The 15,713-nt window shown below is 43.0% G+C and overlaps 1 protein-coding gene across 8 annotated transcripts in view; it reads left to right on the top strand.

Annotated features, from left to right (window-relative positions):
* The first annotated feature begins 1,543 nt into the window (after nt 1-1,543).
* Nucleotides 1,544-15,713, top strand: part of OSBPL8 (oxysterol binding protein like 8) — a 73,181-nt gene continuing 59,011 nt past the window's right edge. For 6 of the 8 annotated variants that reach the window (XM_085537207.1, XM_085537213.1, XM_085537200.1 and 3 more), the window contains exon 1: nt 1,544-1,648. The gene's annotated coding sequence lies outside the window, so the exon portion shown is untranslated. Of the gene's footprint in view, nt 1,879-15,713 lie in introns of all 8 variants that reach the window. The other 2 variants (XM_085537185.1, XM_085537218.1) reach the window with 2 other exon arrangements.

Here is a 15,713-nt window from a genome sequence, read left to right as displayed (position 1 = left end):
GTCTGTTAACACAATTTCTGTGATGCAACCCAGGTTTGCACAACCTAGTGAAACCCATGTTGGCATTTACTCAATTCAGCTGACACCATGTGATCAGAGAACTGGGCTTCTCCATAAAGGATTGTTGTTTTGGCATGCTGTCAGCCTCCCCTCCTAGTGCAGATTGAAATACAAGACGTGTAATGCTAAGAAGGCACTCTAAGAGATGAGTAAGAGGAGTTTACTGGTGACCTCCAGGAGAGGCAAAGAGTGCAGCATGGATTCAGCTGGTATGCTTGCTACACATAGCAGTTCCTAGCTGCCATGACTGCCCGGTGTCATGTTCCTCACACATCCGACACCGTGACTTGCCCATGGTTGTTCTGTGAGATTTCAGGCACTTTGTTGTTGTTTTGTTTGTTTGTTTTTTCTCTTTGGCATTTTGTACCTAAAACTGAGGGGAAAAGCAACCTTCTGCAGCTGGAGATATTGCTACAGATGTATCTGAAAGAAAAAGAAGAGCTGCTGGAAGGATACTCAGCCTTTTAATTAACTCTGCCTATTTGAGGAACAGAATGAAAAGACCGTGAGTGGAACATCGGCCGGAGATAATGGGCTCCTGGAGACACTGACACGTAATAACACTGAAAAATAGATGGAGCTGAAGTTGTACTTTCAGGGCTGGAAGCATTCATCCTTTGGCAGTTTCTGTGCCACTGGTCAGCTGGGCAGCACTGGAGGCACCACATGTCTTCTGTCTGTACTGACAGCCATCCCTCTTGACATAAGTGGAAAGAGGATGCTCAGCATTTCCAAAGTTACTCAGCAGTTTGCAGCCGCTCCCAGTTATAGCAACTGGCAGGCGATGAAAACCTGGGGTGTGCATTTGTTTTATTTTAAACATGACAACGTGATCTATGTGCTGTGGGTTTTTATTACCAACACATACATGGCTAAAACTGCTATGAGAGGACATTGAACTCAGGAAATTCCACATGAAGAACTCCTTCACCGTGAGGGTGATGGAGCAGTGGAACAGGCTGCCCAGAGAGACTGTGGAGACTCCTGCTATCACAGAATGACCCGGGTTGGAAGGGACCTCAAGGATCATGTAGTTCCAACCCCCCTGCCTGGCAGGGCCACCAAACATACACCTTTACTAGATCAGGTTGCCCAGGGCCCCGTCCAACCTGGTCTTGAACACCTCCAAGGACGGGGCATCCACAACCTCCCTGGGCAGCCTGTTCCAGGGCCTAACCACTCTCCTAGTATGGAGAGCCTAGTATAGGCTATGGGAGGCCTCGCCATGCGACTGCAGGGGATCCACTTGAGCAAGGACTCGATCATCTCCAGAGCTCCCTTCCAACCCCCGCTGCCCCAAAACGCTCCATCCTCTCCCCGTTAGCGGCCATTTCCCTCCCGTCCCCATGGTGACGAGCAGCTCCCACCCCCCGCCCCGAGCCACCACCGACACCCTCATGACAAGGCGGCGCCTGCGCTCTCGCCGTGGCGGCGGCTGCGGATGAGCGGATCAAGCGGCGACAGGGCGGGGCTGCAGCGGAGCGAGAGGGGCGGGGACGGCGCGGGGGCGGGGAGGGGTCCCGGTGCCTCTCCCGCTCCCGGCTGGGCCGAGCCGTGTCTCCCGTCCGGACCCGGCTCTGGGGACAAGGTGAGGCAGCGCTCCGCCGGGGCTGCGCGGCGGAGGGGCCGTCGGCGGGCGGTGGGGCTGCCTGCGTGGCACCGCGGTGCCGCCCGCTCGGCCGGGGGTGGCGGCTGCCGCCGGGCTGCGGGTCCCGCAGGGTGCCCCACCACAGGGTGCCCCACAGGGTGCACCTGGAAGTTTTCCTAACTTCAGTCATTTAATCCGAAGTGCGGGCAATACGGATCTATCGATCGCCGGTACGCAGTTGGGTCGCTGCTGGTGTTCTTTCGGTGTTTACCTGACGGTGGAAATTGTGGTAAGAGCCGTGGGTACTGAATTGAAGCTCACGGCTGATGTCAGAGGTGGGACTGGGCACAGAGCGCAGCTCCGGACACATCTGCCTTACAGAGCGCCTGGTGCTGCTGACACCTGGTACCTCCATTCTGCTCCATTTCAGAGTTCCCTGCCAGCTGCTGAGGCTGTTTGCTGCTTGGGTCTCGTGTTGGTTTTGCATCACAGCTCCTGAGCTTTGAAGCAGTTTGCTTTGTGAGCAAACAACTTTCTTAGAGCTCCTTTCTGAGCGCTAACTTAACAGCCTGTTAAAACCAAAGCACCAAGCTGCTCAGTTGTGGGTGCTGGTTTAACTGTTGCTGGGGAGTTGTGTGGGTGCTGTAAGTATAGTGAGCTGCTGAAAGAGGTGTAACTTAGAATACAACAAGCGATATATGTTTATCTTTTCCTCTGGTTAAGGGAAAGGGCCTTGTTTAAACACGCTTTCCTGTCAAATTACTGTACAATGAACTCAGAAAATGACTGTGCAGCTCTCGTGTCCATGCACAGCACTGAACTTCTGTGTGTACTTTGTGTTCTGTGCTTGAATTGTCATCAATGTTTGTTTGAACTTGTTAACTTTTACTGTGTAAGGAACAATTTACTGAGGCTGAGGGAAAAACTATTGGGCTTGTGTACTTCTTACTGGGAAGTGAACCGGGGGGAAAGGCAGGCTGATATGCTTGTTGTTTTTCATTGTATCTTACCGTATTACCTCAGGGGTTTACTCCTAATGGAGCCGAAGTGCTGGAATTAGTAGAAATTTGAAGTGTTAGGATTGCTGTGTTTTGGAGGCGATAAATATTGTGTTGAACTGATGGATAAAAGCATGAAGGAATGCAGTACGTGTAAGCATCCAGCTTTTTATTTTGTCTGTTATCATTCATTGAAGGAAATGCTCATGCTGCCACCCAGTACAAGAACCGATGCATGCTTGTGCCCTATGGAGCTGTGCTCCAGCTCCCTCTCCCTCTGGTAAATCTTTGTGTGGAGCACTTTGCCAACATTTAATCAACTGTGCTGCTGGTTTGGCTCTCTTCCCCGGTGGCTGTCCCACCACCTGCCTCCCTATTGCGTTACACACAACTGTTCTCTGACACCTCTTGTGTAACTTTCAGAGGGGGTTTCTCCCTCGTCCCCCATGTGCTATGAAATCTCTGTCATGTCAGGCTATCTGCCAAATCATTTCTCATGTTAGTCTCGTGGGCTTTTGTTTTGGAACAGAAAATAAACTTGATACGGGGAACACATGACATCATATAGTTAACTATTCCAAATGGGCCCCCTTCCTTTATTCTATGCTCATGCTGTTATTGAATTAGTAAAACTTCTCTATTTTGTTAGGCTGCCTTTCTAGTTAACTTTTATAACAAGGCATGTAGAGATAGTTACAGTCAATAGTAGTAATAGTTAACAACACATAGTTGTTTGTTGTGTGTGTCAGCAGTCTGTCTTTTAGAGTCCGAGGGATAAGGAAGATTTTTCCTGAAGGCTTTGTTTCCTTTCAGAGGGCTGCATCTGGATTTGCTCGAGTGATTTCTTTTGCTCTTGTGTTTTGGATAATGTTGATAACCTCTGTTTACTGCCAGTAGGTTCATTTCCTTCCTTCCCTCTGCTGCTACAGCTCTTCCACTAATGCAGAGTGAAGGGCTTACAGCTGGAGCCACTTGAAGGGCCTCTTGCTTTCCTTGAAAAGGTATGAGCAGATATTGAGGCTAGTGTGGCTTTTACAGGTTTTTCAGATGTCAGAAGGTCTAATTGCAATCAGACAGTACAAGAAAGGTTATTTCCTATGAAAAATTAGTATTTGTTTTCACAATCTTTGGAATTAAAGGGAAAAGATGTCGTTACTTCGTACACTTGCTTTTGAGCCCTGACTTAAACAATCTGCATCATTTCAGAGATGTTTTCTATAAATCAATTTCTGGTCAAGGAGATGGATTCTCTACCTAAAAAGTCAATCAATTTAAACTCTGTAGAAGCAGCTGCTTGTGGCTTTATCTAAAGGAAGCACTTGGCCAACTCATGGTAATAGCAAGTTGCATATATTTCCAGTAGTTTGTCTCTGATAATTCATTATATGGTCATTTCATACTGTAGACTTGAAGGTGTTTCAAGGACTGACCTTCACCTCTAAGAGGAAGGTATATGTGCAGCACTGAACCTTATAAACTGAGGGATGTTCAGGAAACAGTTCTTGCAATAGGGTGCTGATTAACAGCAGACACGTTAGTCAGAAGCGTTCTGCTTAGAGTAGCTTGTTCTGGATTGTACACAGTTTGAATTCTGCAGTATTTTGCCGTGTTTGTTATAAAACAATCTTATTCCATCTGTACTCTACAACAGGGAAATCTGTTGCAGATGTAATGTATATGGTAGCATAAAAAAAAGCCTAGAGAACTAGAAGTGTTTGACAGATGGTAAGTGGCATTTGGAAAGTGAGATTTTCGTTCTGAGGAAGTAACATGGACTTCTGGTACAGGATGAAGAAATAAGCCTCATTTTCTTCACACTGTTAGTGGTAGATGTGAGCTTTATCTTGGTTTGCCTTTTCCCTCAGTGTGCAGCATTGATTGTCCAGTGAAAATGTTCCATCTGTCTCTTTGAAAGCTCCTGAATTTGCGGTGACTTTGACACAGAACTGAAATGCGTGTAGCTGACCTTCCTCTCTTTATTTTTAATTCGACCGTTTCCCTGCACCGTATCTCATTTTATGTTCTCACAGCATCTAGGCTTGAGTACATTCACGCACTATCTCTACGTTCATGTATTTTCCAGTGCTGTAATCTTGTCACCCAGCATTTGTATTGAAGTAATGCAGAAGATGTTGATATGACTGTTCAGTTGAGGCAGGGGAAGGCAGCTTGTTTCTTTCTGTTACCTTTTCTTTGCCTGCGAACAGAAGTCGTGCTATTCTGAAGACCAGCTGATTGTTTTTTAAGAGACTTGGAATTCAGAGGGCAGCTGTGTGTTACTCCTCATTTAAACTCATGAATCTATTTATTTTTTTCTTTAATAAAAGTATTATTATACAACTTAAGGAAGTGTGTTTGCTTGAAGGAACTGTGCATCAGAAGATAAGCTGGTTTTAATGCACGCTGGCTTGAAGCTGATATTAAGCTGGTGCCCAGTGTACTGAAGAGGATACTTGATTGGGGTTGGTCTTTATTTGTCTTTCCTTAGCAATAACTTTAAGTTCTGCAGTATGTTTCCCCTCTTCCCCCCTGCAAAAGTAACAATACTCATGGATGATTTACTTGACTCCTCAAATGATGAATGGAAGAACTATGATTCCAACACTGGGATTTCCTATAAATACCTATGGATTGCCTCTTCTCAGCAACTGGCATATTTTCCTCAGAAGGATATTCTTAACTGATATAGATGAATTGGAGAGTTAAGGCAAACAGCATGTTACTTAAAGCTAGGAGGTGGTGGAGTCTCCTTCTCTGGAGATATTCAAGACCCACCTGGACGCCTACCTGTGTGGTGTGGTGTAGGGAGCCTGCTTTGGCAGGGGGTTGGACTCGATGATCTCTAGAGGTCCCTTCCAACCCCTACAATTCTGTGATTCTGTGAAGGGCAGTGAATGTAGGTTCAGCTGCTGTCTAATTCATGAATTATTGAAGGTTCTTGGCAGCATCCTGAAGGAGAAATATGATTCACTGTAAGAGACATGAACACTTTTTGGCAGGTACACAGCAGGTTCCTCTGCATGAGGTTTTCTGTGGAATATTTTTTCTCATTACTGTTATGACATGTAGTAATCCAGATACTTCTACCAGCAAAGTGGGCATTCTCCTGGGCAAAGCATTTGTTCAGGCAGTGATCTGAGGATTCTTTCTTGCTTTTTTTAGGTTAATATGCTCAGATTGTACATTCTTGCAGTCTTTGCAAGTTTACAGAAGTACGTGATGATGCCGTGTGTGACTAGATACTCATCAAGTGGTGCTGAATTAAGAAACGTTCACTTGAGAGCTCAGCTTCCCTCTTCCAGCTGTGAAGTAATGGGGAAGATCACTCAGAATGGAGATTCAGTGATGGATAGAAGACAGTTGCAGTGCTAAATAGCATATTTTTCTCATTATTCCTGCATGTTAAGCTCTGTCCAGTGCAAATAGCTGCTTGCAGGTCTCTGATCAATTTGGGACAAGCAGCAATTAGAGAGCTCTGCATGGTGCACCATCTGCAGTGATATCAGTGCTGTAGGACTGGTCCCCTTACTGAGCCACAGAGCTGACACATCGCACTGCTGGAGCCCTGAAGGGCTGCTGTGTGGTGGGTAGCTGGGCAGCAGGTCTGTTCTGTGTGTGGGATGTCCTGCAGAGAGCAGAGCAATGCTGCTCTTCTTTCAGCATGGCCTGCAAACCATTACCCTTTGTAAAGCAAACACAGTACTTAAACATGGGAAGCACGGCTAGGATATTGTGTAGACATGGAAACATTTGGGCCAGATAAACTACAGGTCTTTGTTTTGTAGCTGTGGGGGGTCAAAACTGCAGTGCTGTGTTGTACCAGGGGAATGGGTTTACCATTGTTTGTTGTTGAAGGACTGCTCTGAGTGCGTGAGGCCTAAAGGCAAATATTTAATGTGGCCTAGAAGATCACCAGTCTCCCTCCTCATGTGACATTACCTTTGTCCGATAAGAGCTCCATTGTAAGGCCTTCAATGTAAGTTTCTTTTTGCATTGTCAAGAGCTCTTGTGATGTTTCTCTCTGTGCTTTTCCAGTGGGAAGCCATCATAAGAGCTAGTTTATCTGTGCTCTGCTGAGAGCGGAGATGGTTTAGATAAATGTTTGGAATAGTGTAATCAGCTATTGGGGATGCATACTAATAATACAGAAAAAAGATACTGGTTGAAATAAATACATTGTCATGCCATGACTAACACATGATATATGCACTGGGGCCTGGCTCTGATTGCTAGTTGTTTTACTTTCTACTCATTTCCACTCTCACATATATCATGGAATAGAGGCAACTCATTTACTTTCTGGCTTCACTTTGTGCTTTTGCCCCTTGTATAGAGCATAGCAGCGTGCCTCCAGGCTCGTAGAAGGGGCTCTCAGCAAAGGAAGGGTGACTGACCGGAAGGCTGTGCTGTCAGTCAGGAGACCTGGACTGGCCGGAGAGGAAGCCGATGAAGTTTCATTAGGGCAAAATATAGTGTCCTACCTACATCTGGGGAAAAGTAAATGCATGTATCGGTAGAGGTTGGGTCTGACCTGCTGGAAAAGAGCTTTGCAGAGAAGGAGTTGGGTGTCCTAGTAGACAACAGGTTTGCCATGAGCCAGCAGTGTGTGCTCTTAGAGCCAAGAAGGCCAATGGTATCCTGTGGTCCATTAAAAAGAGTGTGATCAGCGGGTTAAGGGAAATTATCCTCCCCTCTCATCAACAGTTGCAAATATCTGAAGAATGGATACCTGGAGAATGGGGCCAGGCTCTTTTCAGTGGTGCTCAGCAACAGGAAAGGAGGCAACAGGTCCTAAACCCTGGAACGCAGAAGTTCCATCACATCATGAGAAAAATCCAGTGAAGTTGTGGTGCTGTCTTCTCTGGAGATACTCAAAGCTTGCCTAGGCATTTTCTTTTCGAACCTACTGTGGGGAACCTGCCATAGCAGGGGGTTGGATTAGATGATCTCCAGAAATCCCTTCCAACCCCACAGTTCTGCAATTCTGTGGGAGAAAAACAACCCCTCCCTCCTCCCCCCCCAAGCAAATAAAACACAGTTAAGGCAATTTTGGGAGTCTGGCTAAAATAATAGTTGTTATTCATGTTGCTTAGGTTTCTTGGTGAAAATAAAGTATTGGGAAGTCTTTACTGGAAAGATGAATAAAATTTGTGAAGAATGAAGTTTCTGTCACTTGTGTTACAACCTGTTATTGTGATACGTGGAATATTGGAGGTGGATCTAGTATGCATGTCACTAATGGAGGAATGGCATTTGTCAGTGAAGACTTGCACTTGATACAGTGGCTGCACATACACCTGGTGGACAACCCTCTGCCTGAATTGAGATGTCTGTTTTGCTTCTCCTTTCCTGCTGCCTGAGTAGGATGCTGAGTGCCTTCTGCGTGTTAGTTTTATTTAGGAAGGGACATCTGGGATTGCTGGCTATTCCTGTGGTGTATGTACTGTCTACTCTCACCTGCAGTTTCATCTAAACTGCGTGCTCTGATTTCCATCATTACTTCTCATCTTTCTTCGGCCTCAGTCTCCTACACAGAGTGTGGTTAAATGGCTGCAGGGAGATTTCCGTCTCATCTCTTGCTTCTCTGGGCACCATATGACTAATCATGGACTTAACTATTCTCAGAATTATATAGTTTTAGAACCTTGTATTCCCTTTGGGTAGCTCAGACACTGTGGATGGCTACTGGTTTGGGGGGAGGGTGGGTTTTGTTGTGTTTTTGATTTTTCTAAGGCGGAGACAGTGGTATGTGCTATCTGCCTCTGAAACAGGCAGTGCCTGTGAAGCATCTGCTTCACTGCAAGGACTTGCTAAACTTGTAGAACATAGTCTGCATGTAGGAGTGTGTATATTTACATGTGTAAAGGAGCAGTACTGGTAATGTATCAGAAACAGATTCCTTTCCGTGAACGGACAGTCATCTGTTCAAAGCTGTTGCCTTTCAATAAGCACAGCAGTATGGGCAGGCTGCACCTGAAGTCCTTCATATTATTTGCAGCTTCCTTTGGAAAAAGGAAGCTTTTGTGTGGGTAAGAAGAGCAAATTTGTATAACCTCTGTGATTCAAATTGAAGACTTCGCAGATAATTCTTTGCTTTGATTTGTGTCTCTTTAAAAATCTAAATTGAGTTTGCACAATATGCACAAAGTTGTAATTTTAAAGGCAGTAATTCTGGCTTCAAGATTTATGCTGTAATGTTACTAGATTGACCACTTTGATCTATTAGAGGCTGAAAGACTCGTGAAGCAGTACATTTCTCCTGTACAGGAATTACGGTTTTTGTGATGTTTCTTCTGTGATGAAATGAATATCTCATCAGTAAGAAAAATGCAGTCTTTATGGTTGTGGAGAAAAGCCGGTATCACTTGAAGCATGTTTGTAAGTTAAATTTGGGACTCCAGGCATACCTTCCAATGAGGATGTGCTGCTTGGTGTATGTAAAGATGGTACTGTGATTTGAGATAGGATTCGTACAGACCTGCCCTGACTGTGCTGCTGTGATAAGAGTGGATAAATCTTAGCACAAACAACTACGTTACAGTGCCACTAGTAGAAACTCTTCAGGGGAATAAACAGGTTTCAGGTGTATGATATTTCAAAGCAAAGTGCAGTTTCTATTTATTTGAATAACTCACAGAGCTACTGTGGAAGAGGTTTAGACTGATCTTCGAAATCATCAACTAGAAATAATGTTTTTCTTTAAAAAAGGATTCTCTTATCATTAAAAAAGAGAGCCTCACTGAAGAGCTCCACATAGCAATCTGTTGCTTGCCAAGCAAGGTTGAAAAAAAATCAGAATGAAAAGCAATAAGATGCTGTATAAAATTAGAGAACTGATGAAAATAGATCTGAGCATACAGGCACACCTGTCATCAGCTCCATCTGGTTCTCAGGTTGAAACAGGAGCACATGCTTTTATTTTATACAAAGAAGGAAGTGTAAGGCAGTGAGGCTTGTGGTGTGTGAGGTTGGTTGGTTTGTTCCTCATTTGTAGAGGAGCTCTCATTTGGGGACTGCCAGCATTTCAGCTCTCAGGTTACAAATTGTGCTGCTTCATGTGTTTTTGAATTCAAGTTCAGTACTTTTTTCAGGTTTTGGCATATCTTTTTAACTCTGTTCCTTAATTGTTCCATGTAATAAATTTCAGAATCTTCCTTTCTCTTAGTATATGCACAGAATTCTTTAGATCTGTGAAATTTGTATCATCTCAGAAATTCTCATGCTGTGAATACTTAATTGCAAGTTCATCAGCAGAGCAAGCAACAGTGATTTGAATCATAGAATTACCAGGGTTGGAAAAGACCTAAAAGATCATCCAGTCCAACCGTTTACCTATTACCAATAGCTCCCACTAAACCATGTCCCTCAACACAACATCCAGTTGTTCCTTGAACAATCCCAAGGTCGGTGACTCAACCACTTCCCTGGGCCGCCCATTCCAGTGCCTGGCCACCCTTTCTGAGAAGTAATATTTCCTAATGTCCAGCCTGAATCTCCCCTGACGTAGCTTGAAACCATTCCCTCTAGTCCTATCACTAATGACACGAGAGAAGAGGCCGACTCCCATCTCACTGCAACCTCGCTTCAGGAAGTTAGAGAGAGCAATGAGGTCTCCCCTGAGCCTCCCCTTCTCCAGCCTGAACATTTCCTCATTAGGTTACTGAAGATCCAGCTGAAAAATTAAACTTCTGAGTGTCTCGTTCTGATTTTAGCAAAAGACCAGTGACTTGTCTGTAACATTGATTGCTGGGTACTGCTGAGTAGGCATGGGAGGCTTATTGCTTCCTGAAACTTTGAGTCTTTCAGTTTTGCTTCTAGTTTTAAACTTCAGGAAGGCTTTGCTGCATCTGTAGTTGATAGTCTAAAGGGTAACTCGGTGGTTATACTTGAGAACTATGGATTACAGGCTGAGTTTTTTATTCTTTTTAAATCTGAGTGTTGTTGTCTGGCTGCTGACCTTTTGTACAAACATTATGTACAAAAGCGTTGGTGCTGGTAGTCACGGCAGAGGAAAAGGAAGCTCTAGTGACAGAGAACTGACATCACTCCCAATGTACAGTGCCCAGAAGTGATAGCTGAAACATCTGAGGCGTGGCACGCAAATCCCAACTGTTATTCACTGTAGGCATTTTGGAGGGTTTCAAAAGTAATGCTTACAATTCCAGCACTAACAGTCAATGTAATTTCATGAGATTAAAAAAAATAATAAAAAAATGTTAGATTCTTGTGGGCGAATGAAATGTAAACTGTTGCCTTAGTGGATATTTCTGTCTTAAATTCAGACTTGTTATACTTAGGTTGTCTCTCTGAGGATGAGTAGCATCTGTTGTAGTTCATAATTCTTTAAGATGCTGGGGGAAGTGTTGTAGAAGCAACCTCTCCACTCATGAGATGAATCTCTGAATATAGCTCAGAGTCTTCGTTGAGGTGATGGTTAAATTTGTCTCTTTATGAAGTCTTGGAGAGAGGGAAGGAAGGAAGGAAAGAGTGACTTGTTTCTTTGCTTGTTTCTTTTTGTCGTGTTGTTTTTTTTTGATTTTTGGACTGAACTGCTCTTTGCTTCCAGTGACAGTTTGCTTTTGTGAAGCTCATGCTGTCTGTGTTGTGAGGTGTGTGAAGTCACCTGGAGAAAGCAACTGCTTCTGGGAGGCTCTGCATAACAAGTAGGTGGCCGATGGGCCAGAGTCAACTTATATCCTTTACATTGCACAATTTAACTCAAGGTAAAGTGGTGAGTTATATAAAACGCTGCCATCTACAGTGTAGCTATGTACATTAGCTGTCAAGGTTTAACGTGACAGCATTGAACACTACTTAAAGACACACATAGATCACTGGAAACAATATTCTGATGGTAGAACGGAGTAGTAACTTTTAAATGGTGATAAGCAGCTCAGGTTCATTGCAGAATTAGTAATCATCTTACCTACTTTTCCTTCTGCCAAGGAAGTTATGCATCTACCTTCTGTTTTAACTGGAAAAACAACAACCACCGTGAATTTAAGTAGTAACAGAGCGAATAACAATAATGATTAATGAGAAGGAATAGATGTAATAATCAACTATAAAGATATACAGATTTTACCTTTGTTGTCATGATGTGGCAGCCTCCTATACCAAAGAGCACATATTAAATGAGCAGAATTTCATACATGGCTAAACTGGAGTGCTACCACATTCAGAAATATTCTTGAGAATGGATGACTGCGTGTCATTTGGGGATGTTTCTGTTGTCTTAAAGCTAGATGGATTGCAGAAGTGATCTCTAAGGAGACTCTACTATTCTGAAATGTCTGGTTTTTAAAAATATGTTTCTATAAGGCTCTCAATATGTATTCAGCTTTTACTTGGCTGCGAGGTCTGTCCAAAGCCTTACTTTGCAATGAAGCATTGTAGCCCAATATTTGCCATGCTTTTCATTCAGGAAAGAAGTGTCAGAAAAATGAAAATTCCAGGATCCATTTGCTTGCCATGCTGTTCTGCTCATTTAAAACTGTCAGCCCTAGAAAGGCCATTTCAGCAACATAAATCTTAAGTGTCTTTCCTTGTCAGGATTTGATCTGCAGGGCAGAATGTGTAAGGACACCCTGCTGGGGGAGAATGAACTTAAAGGCAGAATGAAATGCAGAGTGTGCTCTGTGAGGGAGGATGAGCCTTTGGCCCTTATTGATACAGCTGATGTCTGTCCTTACAGATAAGCACAGAAAGGCAGCATCAAACCTTGTGACACACTTAACCCTTTCCTTTGTTTCTTTGCCTGGTTTTTGGTTTTTGTTTTTGTTAAACTTTCAGTTTTGTTGAGATTGGAGATCTGTATCCCTGCATAAATCTTAAATGTTTCAGGGTTTTAAGGGAGATTTGAAGAGTTCTTCAATTATTTAAAAGCATGATGTAGTTAAGACTTCACTTAACCAACAACTCCTTGATGCTAAGGAGACAATTGTACTTTTCATACTTTTATTGAATGCAGTGTGCCATTTTCTAGCTCCAAAGCATATAGACTACTTAGCATTTTAATTGGTTTTCGAGATGAATTCAGCTTCAATGTTCAAGGCCAGAGACAGGGTTGTGAAGGTTAATTATACTTATCAGCATTTGCAAACAGTCAGTCTCCTTATATATGAAGTATTGGCACAGAACTCGTGGTGTGGGGCAAGTGGCTTTTATTACTGAATACTTGTGTGTTTGTCTTGGTTAGGTGGTTTGGGTAGGTAAACATCTTGGTTATTCTACAGTCGGTGCTTTTAAACAGTATTGAAATGTCCAAAAGGCCATTCAGTTGCAGTCTGAAATTTATGAAGTTAATAGCGTTCCTAGAGTTACCTGATCATAATTCCATATTGCATGTGTGTAGCAGACAATCTGGACATAAGAAACAAAAGCTTAATATGATCTAAAATGATACATTTGATTTTCCTTCTGACATCTCAGTTCTGTGTTGGACTATAAATGTCAGCCATCGTATACACCCAAGGAAATGGAAGCTTCTCAATGCCTAATTCAGGACACATGTTTGTCATTGAGTTGTGTCGCTGACACCTTTGCTGTTGCTACCTAGATTAATCTGCATAATGAAGACTGGAAATTAGTGTTTTATTCTACTGCTATGTGCTAGACTTCAAAATACACATGTGAGTGCCCTTCGAGGAACTATGAAGTGTAATGCGATACTTCCAGGTGTAGTTAGCGACTGTGGCAGGGATACAGGTGTTGAATTGCTTTACGCTAATATTATCTTGGTAGTTAAGCTAATGTTATCTCGGTGGCGGGTGCAATTTTCTACATAAAACTAAACAATGACATGCTATTAGAAACTGATTAAGAACTGATGAAAACAGATTTTACTGGAGCTCACAAGCATTGCAGCCGTCTGTCTGGGTGTTTGTGTTTGCCTTCAGTCTGCCCCTGGCCTCCCAGACAGGAAGATATCTTTTCAAAACCCGCACCATGCTGTTATTACTTTGCTTAACTAGCTAATTAATTAGTGATGGCTCCGTTGAACCATTTTGTGGTAGAACACATTCCCACTATGTGAGTAGTCTAGATGGAAGGGAGGGTGGAGGTTCTTTGTCCATTCAAGATTCCTTGGGCTTGAATTGAATGAATACTAGCTTTCCTTTATTTGTTTTATTCTCTGGAGCATCTCAAAGAACTCCCAAGGAATTATTGAGGCTTCATTGTCCTGGCTGTGCAGCACAAAGCAACCTTGTAACCATACTCAGACTGTAATAACAGAACTCTGTTATCCCAGCCATGGCATATACTTTCTTTGAATGTATTTAATATCTTCTGCATAGGCCCCTGAGGGAGAACATCGAATGTATTCTGGTCATGTTGTGATGTTGTTGCTACTTGTTGCTATTACTTCCTTGCTTGAGGATTGGCTTTGACCTCTGGAAGACTTGCATTCTGTCTTCACCTTTGGCAAAAGCTCTTTTTATGCAAGTTGCGTATGTGTTGTAAAGCATATGAGCAGTTGCCTGACTTGCATTCAACAGGAATATCAAGTTGATTTCTGAGGGCTGTAAATCGCAGGTACATTGTCACTTGATTATGCTTGTATCTCTTCCGTTGCTGCTTTCGTGGAAGACTCAGTACTTCAAATCACCTAAAGAAATCCTGTGGGGAACAGACACTTTAATGGATAGAAATGGATAGGGAAACAGGAGATATGTCCAAGAAGTAAGAGCTGGGTAACTTGACAAGGTCTGGAATGTCACAGTGTGTTAAGCAACTGCACCTCTTATTTTGTATATACAATTGTTAGCACTGTTGCTTACTCTTCCATTTCTGTCCTGTTGAACTGTTTTTATCTAAGCCCATCAGTTCTGCCTTTTTCTGACTCCCTCCCCCATCCCACAGTGAACAGCTGTGTGGCAATGGGATGCCTGCTGGCTTAAACCACAAAGCCAGCTTATGTTGTTTAAGTGCCATTACTTCAGACTGTCACTAAAAGATGGATGAAACTCCCGAAGCACTTCCAAATCAAAGTTGCTCAGTAGCTTCAGAAAGGTAAACTGGAATGTCAGGCACTAAAAGCATTAGTCCTTGCTAAACCTTTGCACAGGCTACTTGAAATGTTTGTTCATGACTTAAAACATAATAATAAAGAGAGACCCCACAACGGAAAATAGAACAGAAGAACTCTGTGACAGATCCCAAACCACAAACAGGTAGGATAGCAGTGACACAGAAAAACCCAGAAGTTCATACATCAACTTATCTTAATTAAGCAAAGAAAAAAACAAAAAACTGGCATAAACAGTGGAAATCTAAATTAGACTTTCAAAATCTTTTTAATAAACCATGATGTGTAAGTGAGATGCTATCACTGCTTGTTTGAACTGCTGCTACTTTAAGTTACTATTTCCAAGGTTTTTCCTTTTGCCCTGCACTTCTGTGACCTTTTGCTCTTAAATTCTATTGTAGGAACTACCATCTAGCACTGGCCTAAAGAAACCCAAAGGAAGGCCATCTCTTATGTCACTGACTCTATTTTAATATCAAGAAGAGACACGGCTGCTAAGATATGGAAAACTAAATTATACCAAAGAACATTAGGTTCCTGTTGGAAATACTCACCATGTTTAATACTGCAGATCATCCATCTCATGAAAACCTCCTGGACACAATGTAACTGTACAGCAGCTGCGTACAGCTCAGCTGAGATCCGTGTTGAAGCTAAAAGCATGAAAGAGGGTTTCCATCTTTCACTGGTTTTCTATGACGTGTGTCTCAGTTTAGATCTGAAGTTGGGATCATAGCTGATCTTCACAGAATCCCTTGGAAGTTTGTTTATGGAAGTGGTTGAACTAAGTCCTTGGGTGTAGAAAGGTGCTTCTGTGCTGGTAGGACATTGGTAGCTCTGGATAAGGAAAGATGGATGGTGTTTTATTCTCTTTATATGAATGCTATTCCTTAACAGTGCTTACTAATGGGGAGAGGGGAAGCTTTACTATTGTTAGACCTTTGGAAGCCTGTAGTCCAGTGGTATTTCTAAATGATCATAGTTAAGTGGCATCATGCTCTGAGTTACAGTCATTGTGCTCTTGTTGGGCACGTGTCAG

This window comes from Coturnix japonica, chromosome 1 (assembly GCF_054131305.1).
Source record: "Coturnix japonica strain WE chromosome 1, WE-NBRP24, whole genome shotgun sequence".
NCBI classification, from domain to species: Eukaryota; Metazoa; Chordata; class Aves; order Galliformes; family Phasianidae; genus Coturnix; species Coturnix japonica.
This window is presented reverse-complemented; position numbering and strand designations above follow the sequence as displayed.